Source organism: Pteropus vampyrus, unplaced genomic scaffold, assembly GCF_000151845.1.
Source record: "Pteropus vampyrus isolate Shadow unplaced genomic scaffold, Pvam_2.0 Scaffold18, whole genome shotgun sequence".
NCBI classification, from domain to species: domain Eukaryota; kingdom Metazoa; phylum Chordata; class Mammalia; order Chiroptera; family Pteropodidae; genus Pteropus; species Pteropus vampyrus.
The window spans coordinates 6,858,762-6,872,982 of record NW_011888799.1 but is presented as its reverse complement, the minus strand read 5'-3'; the positions used below and the strand labels follow the sequence as shown (position 1 = coordinate 6,872,982).

The following is a 14,221-nucleotide window of genomic DNA, read 5'->3' as shown; positions in this document are numbered from 1 at the left end:
GTCTGTTATTAATTTTATTTTAAAAAACAGCAAGTCATTTTAGAGTGTAGAGAACCGAGGACTTTTGATTCATAATACTTTCTGTATTAAAACAAACATATAATAACCCAATTAAGGGTATGGGATGCTCCCCCAAAGCCCTGAGGCTAAAGAGCGAGGGAATCTCTTGATTTCTTTCCGTTATTTGGATCCCCTCCATGACATTTTGGCGAAATCATTTTGGCCAAACCTCTGTTTGAATATCTCTAGGCCTGGAGGACTCACTGTCTCCAGGCTGTACATTCCAGAGAGAGGCATTCAGGCTCCTGTGCAGTTTGTCACGCTATGCGAGGAAGGAGGCAGCCATGCAGTTTGTCACACTACATGAGGAAGGTGGCAGACAGTGTTAGGTGCCCACCAAATATCTATCTTCCCCACCCTCCTTACTTATACAATTCCAGTTTTTTTCAGGGCAGCAGTGCGCCAAGCAAAAGCTAGACTCTCTAGGCTTTTTCACAACTAGGGTGGGCCTTATGACGTGGTTGTGGCTAACAAGATGAATATAAAGATCATCTGGGGGTTTTCCTGATCAAAGCAGGGGACATTTTTAGCAGGCAGCAGTCTCTACCTTTTCCTCTTCTCCCTTTTCCTGCCTGGAATGTGGATGTAATGGCTGGAGGTCCATCAGCCATATTTTGAGCATGAGGAGGAAAGAGCCACAAGCTCAGTGTGAAAGGAAGGAAAGCTAGAGGAGCTTGTGTCATGGGGGGGCAGTGAGGGTGGGTAACATCAGTACGGGACTGCTGCTACCTCTGTGCTTTTCATCGTGTGAGGAAAATAAGCCTCTCTTGGTTAAGCCTCTGAAGTCAGATTTCTGTCACTTGCAGCCCTGACACAGTGACCCAAGGATTCTGCAGTGGATGCTATTCCTTAGGCATGAGCAGCTTGGGCTCTAGTCTCCTTTTTTGTGAGGTGTAACGAGCTCCAGGGCTATAAAATCTTGTAGTGTCCCTGGAAAGCAGCAGGGGTTGTTGCTCCTGTGATGGATAAACACAGGCTGCAATCAACTCAAGCTGGACATTATTGAAAGGGTTCCTCACCACAGGGTGTCCTGAAGTAGGATGTCCTCTCCTATGGAGCAAGACTTGAAAAAATATGTCTCCTTTTAGGCCTGGCCGTTCTGCTTCTAGGACTTTGTTTTAGAATAGTAATCAAAGAAATGAACAGCTATTTTTGTATGAGAACATCCATGCACCATAGCACTGTGTATACCCATGGAAACTGGGAAAAAATTAAATGCCCGACAGCAGAGACATGACTACTGAATTATGGCACATCCACATTATTTAATATGACATAGCCTGGTGAAACCATGTCATGGATGATTATTAAGGTGAGAAATTATTGCTTAAAAATATGCATTATGCGCAATATAGTTCCAATTTTGTCAAAAATACACATATACAACCCCCTTCTCCCTGGCTCCAGCTCTTTCAGGGGGCACTCCAGGAGGCAACTGCTATTGCCTCCTCCACTATTTGTGGTCTGGAGGTCAAGGACAGTGTCTCTCCTCTCTGGAGCCCCAGGGCCTCGCCCAGGCCCCGGTGAAGAGCAGGCAGACATCTGTGGAATAAACAAATGGAGAATTGGTGACCAGAGCCTCGATGTCACTCATTGCTCCCTGTGAGGGTCTGGTGGGACCTCTAACCCCTGTTTCCTAGTCCTGCTGACCTCTCCCTCTGATTCTCTGCCAGGCCCTGCATCCACATTCAGGTGTCTCCCAGACCAGAGACAGTGTTCCCCATTCCTGGCTGCTCGTCGGTCTCACCTGGCACCTCACTCCACACCAGTGGAATGAGAAGCTCCAGGGTGCGCTGGCTTTGAGGGCAGGGACCACGGTGCCTGAAGCCCCTATGAACTAGCACTGAGGTGCAGTGAGGAATGGGGCTAAGTTACCATCCTTCTACCAGCCACTGCCAGCTGTAAAACTATCATCTCCACACTACAGTGCTAGGAACAGGTAGAATTCGAGTGGCCCCTGAAAGCAGCCCCTGCAGAACGGCCATTTCCTCTGCCTGCGTGGTAATTGTGAGAATTAAGGTGATGGGAGGAGCCCCACAGGTCAGCCCTTTTCTCAGGCTTTACCTGGATCCATTCACTTAGTCCCCACTGCTAGCCAACCATGAGCTGGGTATTACTACTACCATCGGCATTTCGCAGAGGGACCAACTCAGATACAGAGAGGTGAAATAGCCATCCCAGGTCACATATTTATCTGGCCAGGGATAGGATGGGGACCCCGTCCCAGGCGGCCAGGGTTTGAGGCTAAGCCTCTCTGCCCCATTGGGTGGGAATTACATGTCTAAGTATCTTCTGTGTGCTTGGGATCCTCTCACAAAGCTGCCATTCTAGAAACTTGAAAAGAATAAAACATGGATAAAAATATAAAAGGAACAAGAATATTGAAGACAACAGGCTCATTTCCACACTGCCTTTCCCAGATCAATTGTGGGGTGTGTACTGTTCTTGTGCTTGTCCAATCTGACTCTGGCCTTGTCCTCTCTGCCTCATCCTTCTGAAAACCTTCCCTTTGTCCCCAAAGAACCTAAGCTCTCTTTAACAGAATTGTATTATGGCCCGGGACCCACTTGCTTGAGCCTCCGGATGCAGGGCGGGCATCTCACGGGCGAGGCAGGAGCAATGGAGACAGATGGCAGCCGGAGGAGATTCGATTACCTGCTTCTTCCCAAAGCCAGTCTGCCCAGTAACTGCGTTAGGTCTCATTATTGATAGGCTTCCTCTCAGCTGCTGCTTGAGATTTGGTTTATCTGTGAATTGTTATATCCGTTGGAGCTCGGAAATGGTTGAGCCGGGCCTAGCTCGGAAGTCTAGGGAGGAGGGAGGTGGCAGGAGATGATCACTGTGGGGACAGGTTGGGGAGCAGGTCAGTCAGGGCCAAGTCGGCTCAGGGCAAGGGGAGTCTGGCCAGACCAAGGAGAGAAGATAAGGCTGAAGGTGGGGTGTTCAGTCCTTGAATGCCAAGCTGAGAGGCCGGTTTAGACATGGTCAGTGATAGGGAGCTATGATAGGCTCTTGAGTAAGGGAAGTGACAGGTTAATATGGTTTTGGAGAGGAAGAGCAAGGGAGTGTGGCAAAAATCAGGCAAGACAAGGATGGTTGGGACCCCTCGTCTGTCCCTCTGAGGAAGGCAGAGAATGGAACCAGGGGCCTGGACTCACCGGGTTCAGATGGAGGCACAGAAAGCAGGTACTGTGCTAGACTCATGCCTGTGTTAAATCTCACTCAATCTCTGAAGCAGGCCTATAAGGTATCCAGGTGGAAGTGATGGCCTGATGAAGATGAGTCATTGCGGGGCTCACAAAATGGAATGGAGGGTCAATGGATCTATCAGATGCCAATGCCACATTCTCCCCGCTGTACCACTCAGCCTTCCAGGGCTCAAGAGTCAGTGGCAAGAAATACTCATTCCTCCCCAGTCATCCCTGCACTTAGAGCTCAGAACCACAACAGTAACAGTCAACCAGCCACCGTGTACTGAACACCACATCTTACACACATCCTCTCTCATTGTGCTCAGACTTGATGATCCTCATTTGACAAGTGAGGAAGTGGAGCTCAGAGAGGTCAATGGCCTGCCCAGACCACACAGCAGGTATGTTTGAAGGGCCAAGCAAGAGTTCCAATGCAAGCCTGCCTGGTTTCTCTCACTACACTGCTCTCCATTCCCAGACTCTGGCTCCTGTATTCCTGTACTCCACTTACTCTAATCCTGGGATTAGTGAGGAGGGGGAATTGGCAGAGTTGCTCAAAATAAGCTGTTCAGCATGGAAACTTTTCTGAACATCTCCAGGCCTGCCTCTTTCCTGCCTCGGTTTCTTTGCATCCCAGGAATCCATCTCTCCAGGCCTGAGGCCCAGGACTCTGGGGAGAGGGACTGTGGGCATGGGGTGGGGAGGATCTGGGGCCATGGGCACATGGGGGTGGGGAAGCCAGGCTGCAGCCTTGGGCTTCCCATCCCTGGTTGTACCAAGGAGGAGTGGTGAGTTGAGGGAGGGAAGGGGCTCTGGTGAGATGGGAGCATGTCCCTGCAGGAAACCCAGACTCTCAGAGGAGAACCAAGAATGACTGGGCCTCAGCCCAGCACTAATACCTCTGCACACACTCCCCTAAAGATTTTCCCTCAGAAAAATCTGTTTAATTTTTCCAGCTCAGAGGTAATAAATGAAGGATTTGGGGTGGGGTGAGGATGAGTGATGGGGGAGGCCCATGGAGCTTGCCGTGGGAAAAGGTGAGCAAACAGAAGACCAGTTTCTGACATGCCCCTTTCCCCAGGAAGAAACCATGAATGCAGGCCATCTAACTATAGGACCAGCAAAGGCCCTGACCCGCCGCCATATGATCAAAAGGCTTTGGCTGACTGCCTCAGTTCATTTTATTGTTTGCGTGTTCTCAGAATAGGAGACCCCAAGACAGAAACTGCATGTGTTGGGCACAGGAAATCTCATATTGCTGAGTGTAATTATTGTGGTGAGGTGGACAGTGACATTGGTGGTCATAGTGGTAGAGGCCAAGGTGGGCGTGATGACGGTGGCAGTGTGATGGTGACGGGGGTGGTCACGGTCATGGAAACCTTGAAATCATGATGGGGGTGGGGTGGAGGTTGCGAGGTGGGCTTTGTAACCTGACACACCTGGGTCCCATCCCAGCCTCATCTCTTTCTAGCAGTCACTTGTGTGATCTGCCTCTCTGAGTCTACTTTCCTCAGCTGAAAAGTGAGAAAAATAAGAGCTCTTGGTGAAGTTCAGGGTTCCCTGGGGTGGGTGCTGACTCCCTCAGTTCTGATGTAGTTTTGGGGTTCTTTGGTCCCTCCATCTGCCCTGCTTCCTTCCCTTCTGCCCACAAACTTCCTCTGGTCATTGTCACCAGCTCTTCCCTTAATCACCATTCAATTCCTTCCTTCAGAGCCCTACACATTCTAAAAAAGAAGTTTGTACACACTGCCTCTGCTTCCTGGCTTCCCACTCGCTCCCTAACCCCTTCTCGGTAGCCTCTGCGTTCCCGACGCTTCGGAAACTGCTCTCAAAGTCAGCAGAGGCCTCCCCCACATCTCAGCCACATCTGAACCTCCTCGGGAAAATTGGCCCTATAACCCCCAAGGCTTTGAGAGAGTGTCTTCCCAGGGCCTTCCAGACCTGCATGTTCCACCTCTCCACCACCTGGAACCCATTCTGCCTCCCTCTACCCCTAAAGATCAGTGCTCTGATGCACCCTCCTCTCTCTGTACACTCTCCACAAGGGTCATTTAGCTCCCCTGGTTCCAAGTCCAGTCTGTGCACGAGCAGCTCCAAAGTCCATTTTTCTGGTTTATCAGATCACCCAGCTAGAACCCCACTTCTGGCCACTAACTGGACTCCCTCCAGCATGTTAAAGGAAGGCCATCCAGTGCTGAACTCATCATGCCCTCCCCAGATCCACCTGCTCTCTTCCCTCCCTGTCCCCCCAGACTCCTCGCCCCTTCATACAAATTTTCACCCAGTTGCAAGTCCTGTCAATTTTCCCGGGTCACGGTTCTTTTAAAATGAATACAGAATCTAATTTTATTTTCAAAATACAAAAGCAGCTCATTATTTAACTTTACTCCATTTAAATTTATTATATTGATTAACCTTCTTTGGTATTAAGGCCAATAAATTATATAAATCTTGGATCTTTCCTTTTAACCCAGAAATATAAACTCTGTTATGACAATCCATAACATGTTAATCTGTGTTATGTAAACTGTTGGCTTTAAAAAAAAAAAAGCCTTTTTAACACTGGTACAAATGTCTCAGAAACTTCCTACACATCATTGTGTTTGCTTTCAGAAACAGCTAGGTAATGTAGATTAAACTTCCTTCTGAAGGCCACTAGAAAAGCTATATATTAAAAAAAAAGAAAAGCAAACAAAACAACAAACTCTTTGAGGATCTTTAAGGTAGTGGGGAATTTTTGGGCTAGGGTATAAAGAGGACCGGGAGTAGGGAGGCGAGCCTGGCTTCGGAAATGCTTTTCCTTTGGGCAAGGAGGAAGCAACTGAGAAGCTGAAAGGTTGATGGAAAAAGACGGTCTCCTGGAGATAGGAGACTAGGCCTATCAAGAGGAGTGTTTCGTGAACCTCCTTGCTTTGGGTTGGGACCCCAAAAGGTTGCACCTGATGTACTAAAAGTAGACAGGTTCTGACAGGGGCTGCAGCCCAGCTTTGACTCATCTCAATTCCTGAAATTGGATTAAGGTGATCTGATGTTGCTAGTGCCCTCAGGCTCTTGAAAATCCTCTCTGGAAGAAGCCATCGTCTTGTTAGATATTTCTATAAATGATTTTGCAACTACAATGTCCAGGGTGCACCCATGCGCACACACACACACACACACACACACACACACACACAACCTGGCAAAAACCAAAAGGCCCTGCAAACCCAAAACTAAAAAACAAAAATCAGACACATGATGAGAGAAGACAACATGAACAAATATATAAGATAATATCCTCTCTAGATATTGGAGTTATGTATGCAGATTTAAACATTTTTCAATGCAGTACTTAGCATGATCAAGGAGATAAAAGACAGGATTAAGAATTTTGGTAGAGAATTGAAACTATTTTTTTTTCTAAATGGAAATTCTGGAACTGAGAATTATTATACCTGACACTAAAATATCAAAGGATAGATTTAGCTGCATTTTAGACAAAGCTGAACAAAGAGTTAGTTAAATAGAAGTGAGATGAGAAAAATTATCCAGAATGAAGCATGAAAGAGTAAAAGATGAATATATAAAAGAGAGTCTAAGAAACCAGAAGAAATACTGAGACGGTTTAAAAGAATGGGGTGGAAGCAATATATAAAGGGATAATGCTGAGAACTTTCAAAAATTGATGAAAGACATTTTCAGACTAATAAAAACAGGAAATTAATCACCAGCAGGCCCACATTAATAAAATAATTTTCAGGCAGAAGGAAATAATCCCAAATGGAAGGTCAGAGATACAGAAAGGAACGAAGACCAATGAAATGGTAAGCATGTAGATAAATATAAAATGTATCGGCTGTGTAGAAAAATTATAATATTATAGTGTTTTATAATTTTATAATATTATAAAATTAAAATATTGTAATTATAAAATTATAAGATCCTATAGTTAGGACCTTAAGATCCTGAGGTCCCTGTCTACATTTTGGGAGAAGAGAGTAAAAGAATCAATTGATATTAGGATTTTTTAAGTATGTATGCTGTAATTTCTGGGTAGCTACTAAACAATCGTAAAAGAATAACTTCCGAATTAATAGAAGAGGATAATCGAATATGATAACTCTAACAGAAGGCAAAGAAAAGAGAAAAGCAAGAACATAGAGAGTAGGTAGTACACATAGAAAGCACTTGTAATAAGATGATAGATATAAACCCAAATGTAAAAATAATTTTATTATATGTAAAATGACTAAATTTTCTCATTACAAGGCAAATATTTTCGGCTTTTCAGACTTACTTGGATAAGAACCAAAATTCGACTATATACTATTTATGTAGATGTACGTGAAATATAGAGACAAAGAAAGATAAAGGATGGGAAAAGATATGATATACAACAGTAACAAAAGCAAAAAGGTAGTGTAGCTATATTAAAAAAAAACTAGATTTTAAAGCATTATCAGGTTAAAGAGAGATACTTCAAAATGATATAAAGCTTACTTCATTAGGAAGATGTAATTATTCTACATTTATATGCAACTGATAACTTCGCATCTAAATACATAAAGCAAAAATTGACAAAACCATATTACTATACTTCGGATTCCTTCTCTGCCTTTCTGGGGTCACAGAAGCTAGGCATTTCAGCTATCGGGGCCCTCCCTCAGAAATATCCTATCTGGTTCATTTATGGAGTCATTTTTAGACAAGGAGCCATCTTGGCTAACTCACTTCACTTGTATGTAAAGAATGTGTGTTGCAGATAGTATCGGTGCCTTGCCCCATTTTATAGGTACTCGCTGTTTTCCTACACAGCTACTTGGTAGCTTCCAATTGCAAACCCCTGAGACTCTATACCTCAGGGCTTTTTCTGGCTGCAGAGCCTGCTCCGGCATGTGTGACATTCCGAAAGTGCCAGAGAGTTAATGCTCCCAGGAATCAGTGGATAAGTACCCCAACTCCCTTGCTCTTCAAGGATTAAATCAGAAACATGTGTTCTCGACTGTCCTCCAGAGATCTCCAGCAAGTTTGATTTTCAGTTGCCCATAGGGGTAACTGGTTTGATACGATGCACTTTTTTTGGGCTACCTTCCCTTTCCTGCATGATTTCCCTATTCTCCTATTGTAATTCCTTGAGATCATCTTCCAAATAAACTGTATTAAAATCCTTTTCTTAGGATCTACTTCCAGGGGAACTCAAACCAAGATAATATCCTTTATTTTGATAAGGACATCACCAACCCCTGCAATGTTGCTTGGTTCTGAGGTGGTCTCCTTTTCCTTATTTCATCCCCTTGAGCCTGTCTTCATCATGACCTCATGTGTGTTTTTCACCTAGGCTGTTCTGACAGTGGTTTCCTGTCCCCATAATTTCCTCCCATTGCTTCTCTACAGGCAGCCTCAGTAAACTTCCTCTTAAGCACAGAGCTCATCATTGTATATACCTTGTACTCTGATATCATCAGTGGCTTCCCATTGCCCTTAGCAGAAAATCTCAATACTCAGCTTGACATGAAAAGACTTCTGTGATCTAGCTTAGAGTCGCCTTTCAGTCATTCCCTGTTCACCACTGCATTCTTCTCAAAGCCTGTGCTCATTTCTCAGCCACCTTCACTTCTGGACACTGGGTCTCTTGTTTCACCATTGCCCACTATGCTCTCCCCTGCTTCCAGAAGTCAGAAGCCTGTGAGCCATCCTTCAGGGCTCAGCTCAAATGATGCCTCTGTGAAGCCTTCCTGATGCCTCACATTGGTCTTTGACCCTCCCACAATATCACAAACCTGGTAACTGCTAGTGGGTTCTGAGAACAGATGACAGTGAAATCCTCAAGAATTAGGACTCCTGGGTCCTCTTCATTATATTGCCTATGAGACAAATCTGTATAACCTTGGACTGGTCCCTTATTCTCTCTGGATCTTAGTTGTTACAACTGCACATCAAGTACTGTTGACTAGTCAGTGTTTCTCCAAGGAAGGAAGGGGTATAATTCTTCATTGCACAGACTGCCTTGTGTATTGTAGGACATTTAGCATCTCTGGCCTATAGCACCCAATGCCAGAGCATCCCTAATCATTATTGCAATGAAAGAGACCCTAACACATTGTTAAAATATCTAGGAGTATCTCTACCAGACTGGGTGATTCTTTAGGATCTTTCGGCTTGGAGACTTTTAGAATCATCTGATTGGTGTGTAGGGACGCTGGTGGCCCAGAACCATGCATAGGCCTAGCCAGTGGGTCAATGATGAGGAGAAAATTGGAACAAAACTGGAGGCAATGCCCAGCTCAAGTCCTGGCACATGAGGACAGAACTAGTGTTCAGCATCCCACCCTTCGAAGGGGCACAAACACCCAGCTGGCTTTGGCTGGCCTCCCAGTCTGAGGAGTTTCAGTTTGTCTGACCGACAAGAGTCCGGATAGCAGGCGATGTAACTGGTGACTAGTAGGCCACCGATTGCAGGATTCAATGGATGAGGGCCTGCTGGGGCTGACAGGGCAAGGACTGGGGCTTGGCCAGCATCTTGGGCTATCAGTGGAACTAGAATAACATGTAAAAAAAAAAGTCTGTTTTCTTATGCAGGCCATCATAGGAGATTGGGTGGAATTAATGGGGGGCAGCCGTGCCTTGGGGATCAGGAAAGGGCATGTGGGCAGCAGAAAGGTTGTGACAGCACTCCTGCTGGGGGTGGCTGCGAACACACCTGGTTGTAGACGGGATGGTGGGGTGGAGGCAGAGAAAGGTGGCTGTCTTACTGAGAGTTAAGATGGCAAGGGCAGGCAAGACGACTGTGAGCAGCCTCTCTTCAGAGGTGGTTTGCGGCTGGGGCTCTGTGGAAACCAGGGTGTTGCCCAATGTTGAGAGCTCAGAATGAGTTTTCAGGAGGTTCTGGGAATTGCTTCATTCATTGATTAACTGAGTCAGCCATTCAACAAGCATCTCTGGGGCTGGAATGAGACCACCCCAGTCTTGTACGTGTTCTGGAACCATAGTTCATCTGGTGTGAGCTGTCAGAGCTTTGGTGACTGATAAAGGAAGAACTTGGAAGGAAAAGAATTTGTCAATATTTATTCAACTGGATCCAGGAGAGGCTGCTCTGCATTGAGATGGATGATTGGCCTCCAGCAAGTGATGAAGGTGGTGTAGAGGGAGAGGGAGGAGGGCTGGAAAGGACAGTGCCAGGTACTGTGTCACTCGATCTCAGGCACACAACCACTCTGTGAGTTAGAGGCTACAATTTCCCCCACTTTGCAGATGGACAGAGGATTGTTATTGAGTTCAGAAGAGCAGTTCTTCAGGCTCACCCAGCTTGAACAGCTCTGAGAATCTCCAAGTGCCATTGCTGTGATGTCTGCAGACTTCGATTCTCAGGTGGTGGCTGCTACAGCAGGAGAGACAGCCTCTGTGCCCACTGAGGTTCCTGTCACAGCAACATCTGTCCCCATGGTAACACCAAACATCAAGCCCGGATATATGGCCAGTCTCCTGGAATCTACTCACTCTTGGGCAAACCGATAAAACCAAAATTTTGAACTTTGTACACCAAGGATCAAGTCTTGTGGCTCCTCCAAGCACCTGAGAATGTTAGCTAACACATTCTGAGTACTGTTATGTGCCCAGCCCTGCTCTCAGCAATGCAGACTTAGTAACCTATTCAATCCACACGTCAACCTGGGAGAGAGGCATCATCGTTAGCCTTATTTTACAGATGGGAAAATATAGGCACAGAGATGCTGAATAACTTGCCGATGCTCTCACAGCCGATAACTGGCAAATCAGGATTCAAATCCAGATACGCTGGCTCCAGAGGCTCCAGAGGCTCCAGAAATCTGGTGAGGGGCTGCCTGAAGCAGATGGTCAACTCCCCACCACCACTACCACCAACCCTGAGTTAAAGACAACTGGATTTGGGCCCCCAGAGCCTACGGTCAATTTCTGGCCACAGCGCCATTAGCTATGTGACTTGAAACACATCACTTGCTCTTTCTGAATTCCCATTTTCTCCCTGGTTGAGTGAAAGGGTTGAACCGCATGATCCAAGCTTGGTTCCAGGTCTGACATTTCAAGAGGCTTCGTCAGGCTAAAATAAGCAGCAAGAGGCACGCTGTGGTTGGGAAAGGGCAGCCTGGGACGTGCGTGCGTGGACGCTGGGAGGCTCTCTGTGGCGAGGGGGCGTCGAGGGCTAATTATGAGTGCTTGAGCTCAGCTGGGGGCCACTTTCTCCCCTTCATGCCCACAGCTGGCTGTGAGTCACTGACAGGTCATCAGCCACAGTAGGGTTGCTGGAGACAGGCAGACCCTGAGCATGAAGAGAAGACAAGTCCAACCTGGTCTCAGCTTTAGGGGCCCCAGGGGTCTGCGTGCTCTTCCCAGTCCCTGTCTAGATGCTACTGCACACCCCCTAGGAAGGTGTTTTATCTCTGTCTCCCTGAGCAGAACATCCGTTTCTATCTCAGTTCTGCCAGTCCTGGCTCCTGTGCTGCTCACTTCACACTCATAGGTATCTTCTTTGTGCCAGGGGTGGGTTAGAGGCAGGTAAGACACAATTTCTGCTCTCAGGAAGCTCATAGGAGAGGGGTGGGGGCCCCAGAGCACCTGCCCTCTGCTCACCCCCATCCTCCCACCCCCCTGCCTCTGCAGACTAGGTCATTGCCAAGTGAGGCCAGGTACCAAATTCCTCCTTCCCGCCCTCAGCCCTGAGGAGGAAGCTGTCAGAGGGGCGTTGACCTCAGGATAGACTGATGATCGCCAACGGGGTCACCCCCTGGGAAAGTGGCCCAAAGTGGGCTTTGAAAAATGATCTCTCTGAGAAAGCTGGGAGGTATAGGAGGGGAGTCAGGACTGAGCTGATCCCAAGACACCTCCATCCTTGCCCTGCTATGAATGTCATTCAGCATGACACATCTGGCACTGTTAAATGGATTAGAAATGTGCTTTCCTATATGTCTTCGGTCTTTTCTTCCTTCCTTCCTTCCTTCCTTCCTTCCTTCCTTCCTTCCTTCCTTCCTCCTTCCTTCCTTCCTTCCTTCCTTCCTTTTTCTCTTTCTCTCTCTTTCTTTCCTTTTTCGTTCTCTCCTGCCTTTCTTTTTCTTTCTCCCTCCCTCCCTCCCTTCCTTCCATTATTCATTGGTTTCTTCATTCATTCAAGAAATAGCACCTCTGAAAAGTGTTCCTCTTGGTTCTGCTTAAACTCATCCTCTGAAGCTCTGTCTTTTGGGGCAGCCCAATCCACATTGTGACCATCTGATGCTTGAAACCTTACTGCTAATGATTTGAAATCTGAATCCCTAAACTGACCGGCTAGTTGTTTGTCTGCCCCTGAAGAACAGTTTAATCCCCCTTTATATGGCAGCCCTTGGAGGGTACAAGGCATACTCAACTCCTCCCTCCTTTCCTCGCTCCCTTTCTGCCTTCCTTCCCTTCCTCTTTAGACATTTATTGAGCTTCTATTATGTGCTAGGCACCTGGAAAACAACAATAAGCAACAGCACATGCCGCTCCTGACCTCACAGTGCTTCAGTCTAGTTATGGAGACACTGCAAACAGAACAATCACATAGAGAACTGTAAGCTGCCTCTGGTAAGTGTTAACCTAAGACTAGGGCAAGGTGGTAGGCAGAGCAAATCGAAGTGAGACATAATCCAAAAGAGGTAAGAAAAGGCTTTTCTGAGGAAGTGGCTCTTAAGCTGATATGAAGAACATGCAGGGCTTAACTAGCTAAAGAGGAGCAGGGAAGTTGCCATGGCTGGAGTGTGGGACTCCCAAGTGTCTGGGCCTTTTGTTCTTGAGACTAAACATCCTCGTGCTAGTTCCTCATATAGTGGGGATTCTGGACCCCCTCCCCACCCTATCCCTTTCCTTGTCCTTGTCCCCTTCAGAGGGAGATCCCCAGGTCTGGACCCACTGCTCCTGGAGGGCCTGGCCAGCTCCAGGCCTGAGGGCCACTCCTCTCCCTGGCCGGCTGCTGCCCTTTTATTAGTGCAGTCCAAGTCTGCACATTCGTTGCTCCCCGGGAACAAGTCCCCTTCCAGGAATGCTCACCCCCAATCTTATATGTGATCTCTCAGCCCATGTTTGAGCTGCTGAGTGTCGGAATTCTTGCATTGGCCCTGTGAACATCTTCTTCCTGGTATCACCTGTTCACTCCAGCAAGGCAGGATCTGTTCCGAGTCCGGATTCTGCTGCTGGCTGCGACGCCTAGGGCTGCTTGTGCTGTCTGCATATCCTGGACAAGGTGGCAGCAGGCCATGTCTCAGAGCATACAGTGGGGGTGGGAAGGGAGGGCAAGGGGCCTGAGAACCTGGGAGGAAACTATCGAAGGGGATCTGCCCTGGGGCTCCAGAAAGAGGTGCCTAGGGCCTGAGGCCGGAGCTTCACTGGGTTCACACTGTTCCTTGATCTCTGACCCCCTTCCTGCGCCTCTCCCCAGCCCCTTATCAATATAGATTGAAGAGTGAGGCTAGTTGCATGTGCATTTGTGCATTTGTGGTGTGCACATGTCTGTCTGTGTGTGTGGAGTGCGTGAGCAGTCCCACCAGGCCTTACTATTGGCTGGTGCCCACCTTTTTCCCTGAGTTACCCTGTCACTCAGGGATGGCCAGGTCATCAGAGACCAGCAGAGGCCCCACCTGACCTGCCTTGCTTAACAGCCACAGCAGGTGGCCCCACCTGCTCTCCTGCCCTCCTACCTGCCAGAGAGTCCTCATGCACCACTCTAGTCCCGCAGAGTGCAGACCAGGAAGCCGGGCAGGGACCGCCCTTCAATCCTTGACTTCTGCCCATAGGTCTCCCTGCTGCTGGTGCCACTTCTGGGGGGGCCCTCATCTCGTCACTTTCCCTGTCACCCACTCTTCATCCTTTCAGACTCAGCGTAGACATTGATTCCTCCAAGAAGCCCTCCTCGACCCTCCTCTATGATCTCAGACTGTAGATCTGTGGGCAGGGCCCATGTGGAATTTATTATAGCGTTTCTAGAAACTAAAACTCAATACATC

The 14,221-nt window shown here is 47.5% G+C and overlaps 1 long non-coding RNA gene across 1 annotated transcript; it reads right to left on the bottom strand.

Annotated features, from left to right (window-relative positions):
* Nucleotides 1-1,157: 1,157 nt before the first annotated feature.
* LOC111736149 lies at nucleotides 1,158-12,229 on the bottom strand. Its single transcript, XR_002779106.1, has 3 exons — nucleotides 7,823-12,229; nucleotides 2,716-2,899; nucleotides 1,158-1,602 (listed from the first exon to the last, which is right to left on the bottom strand). It is a non-coding gene; the product is annotated as an uncharacterized LOC111736149 (long non-coding RNA).
* Nucleotides 12,230-14,221: the final 1,992 nt, after the last annotated feature.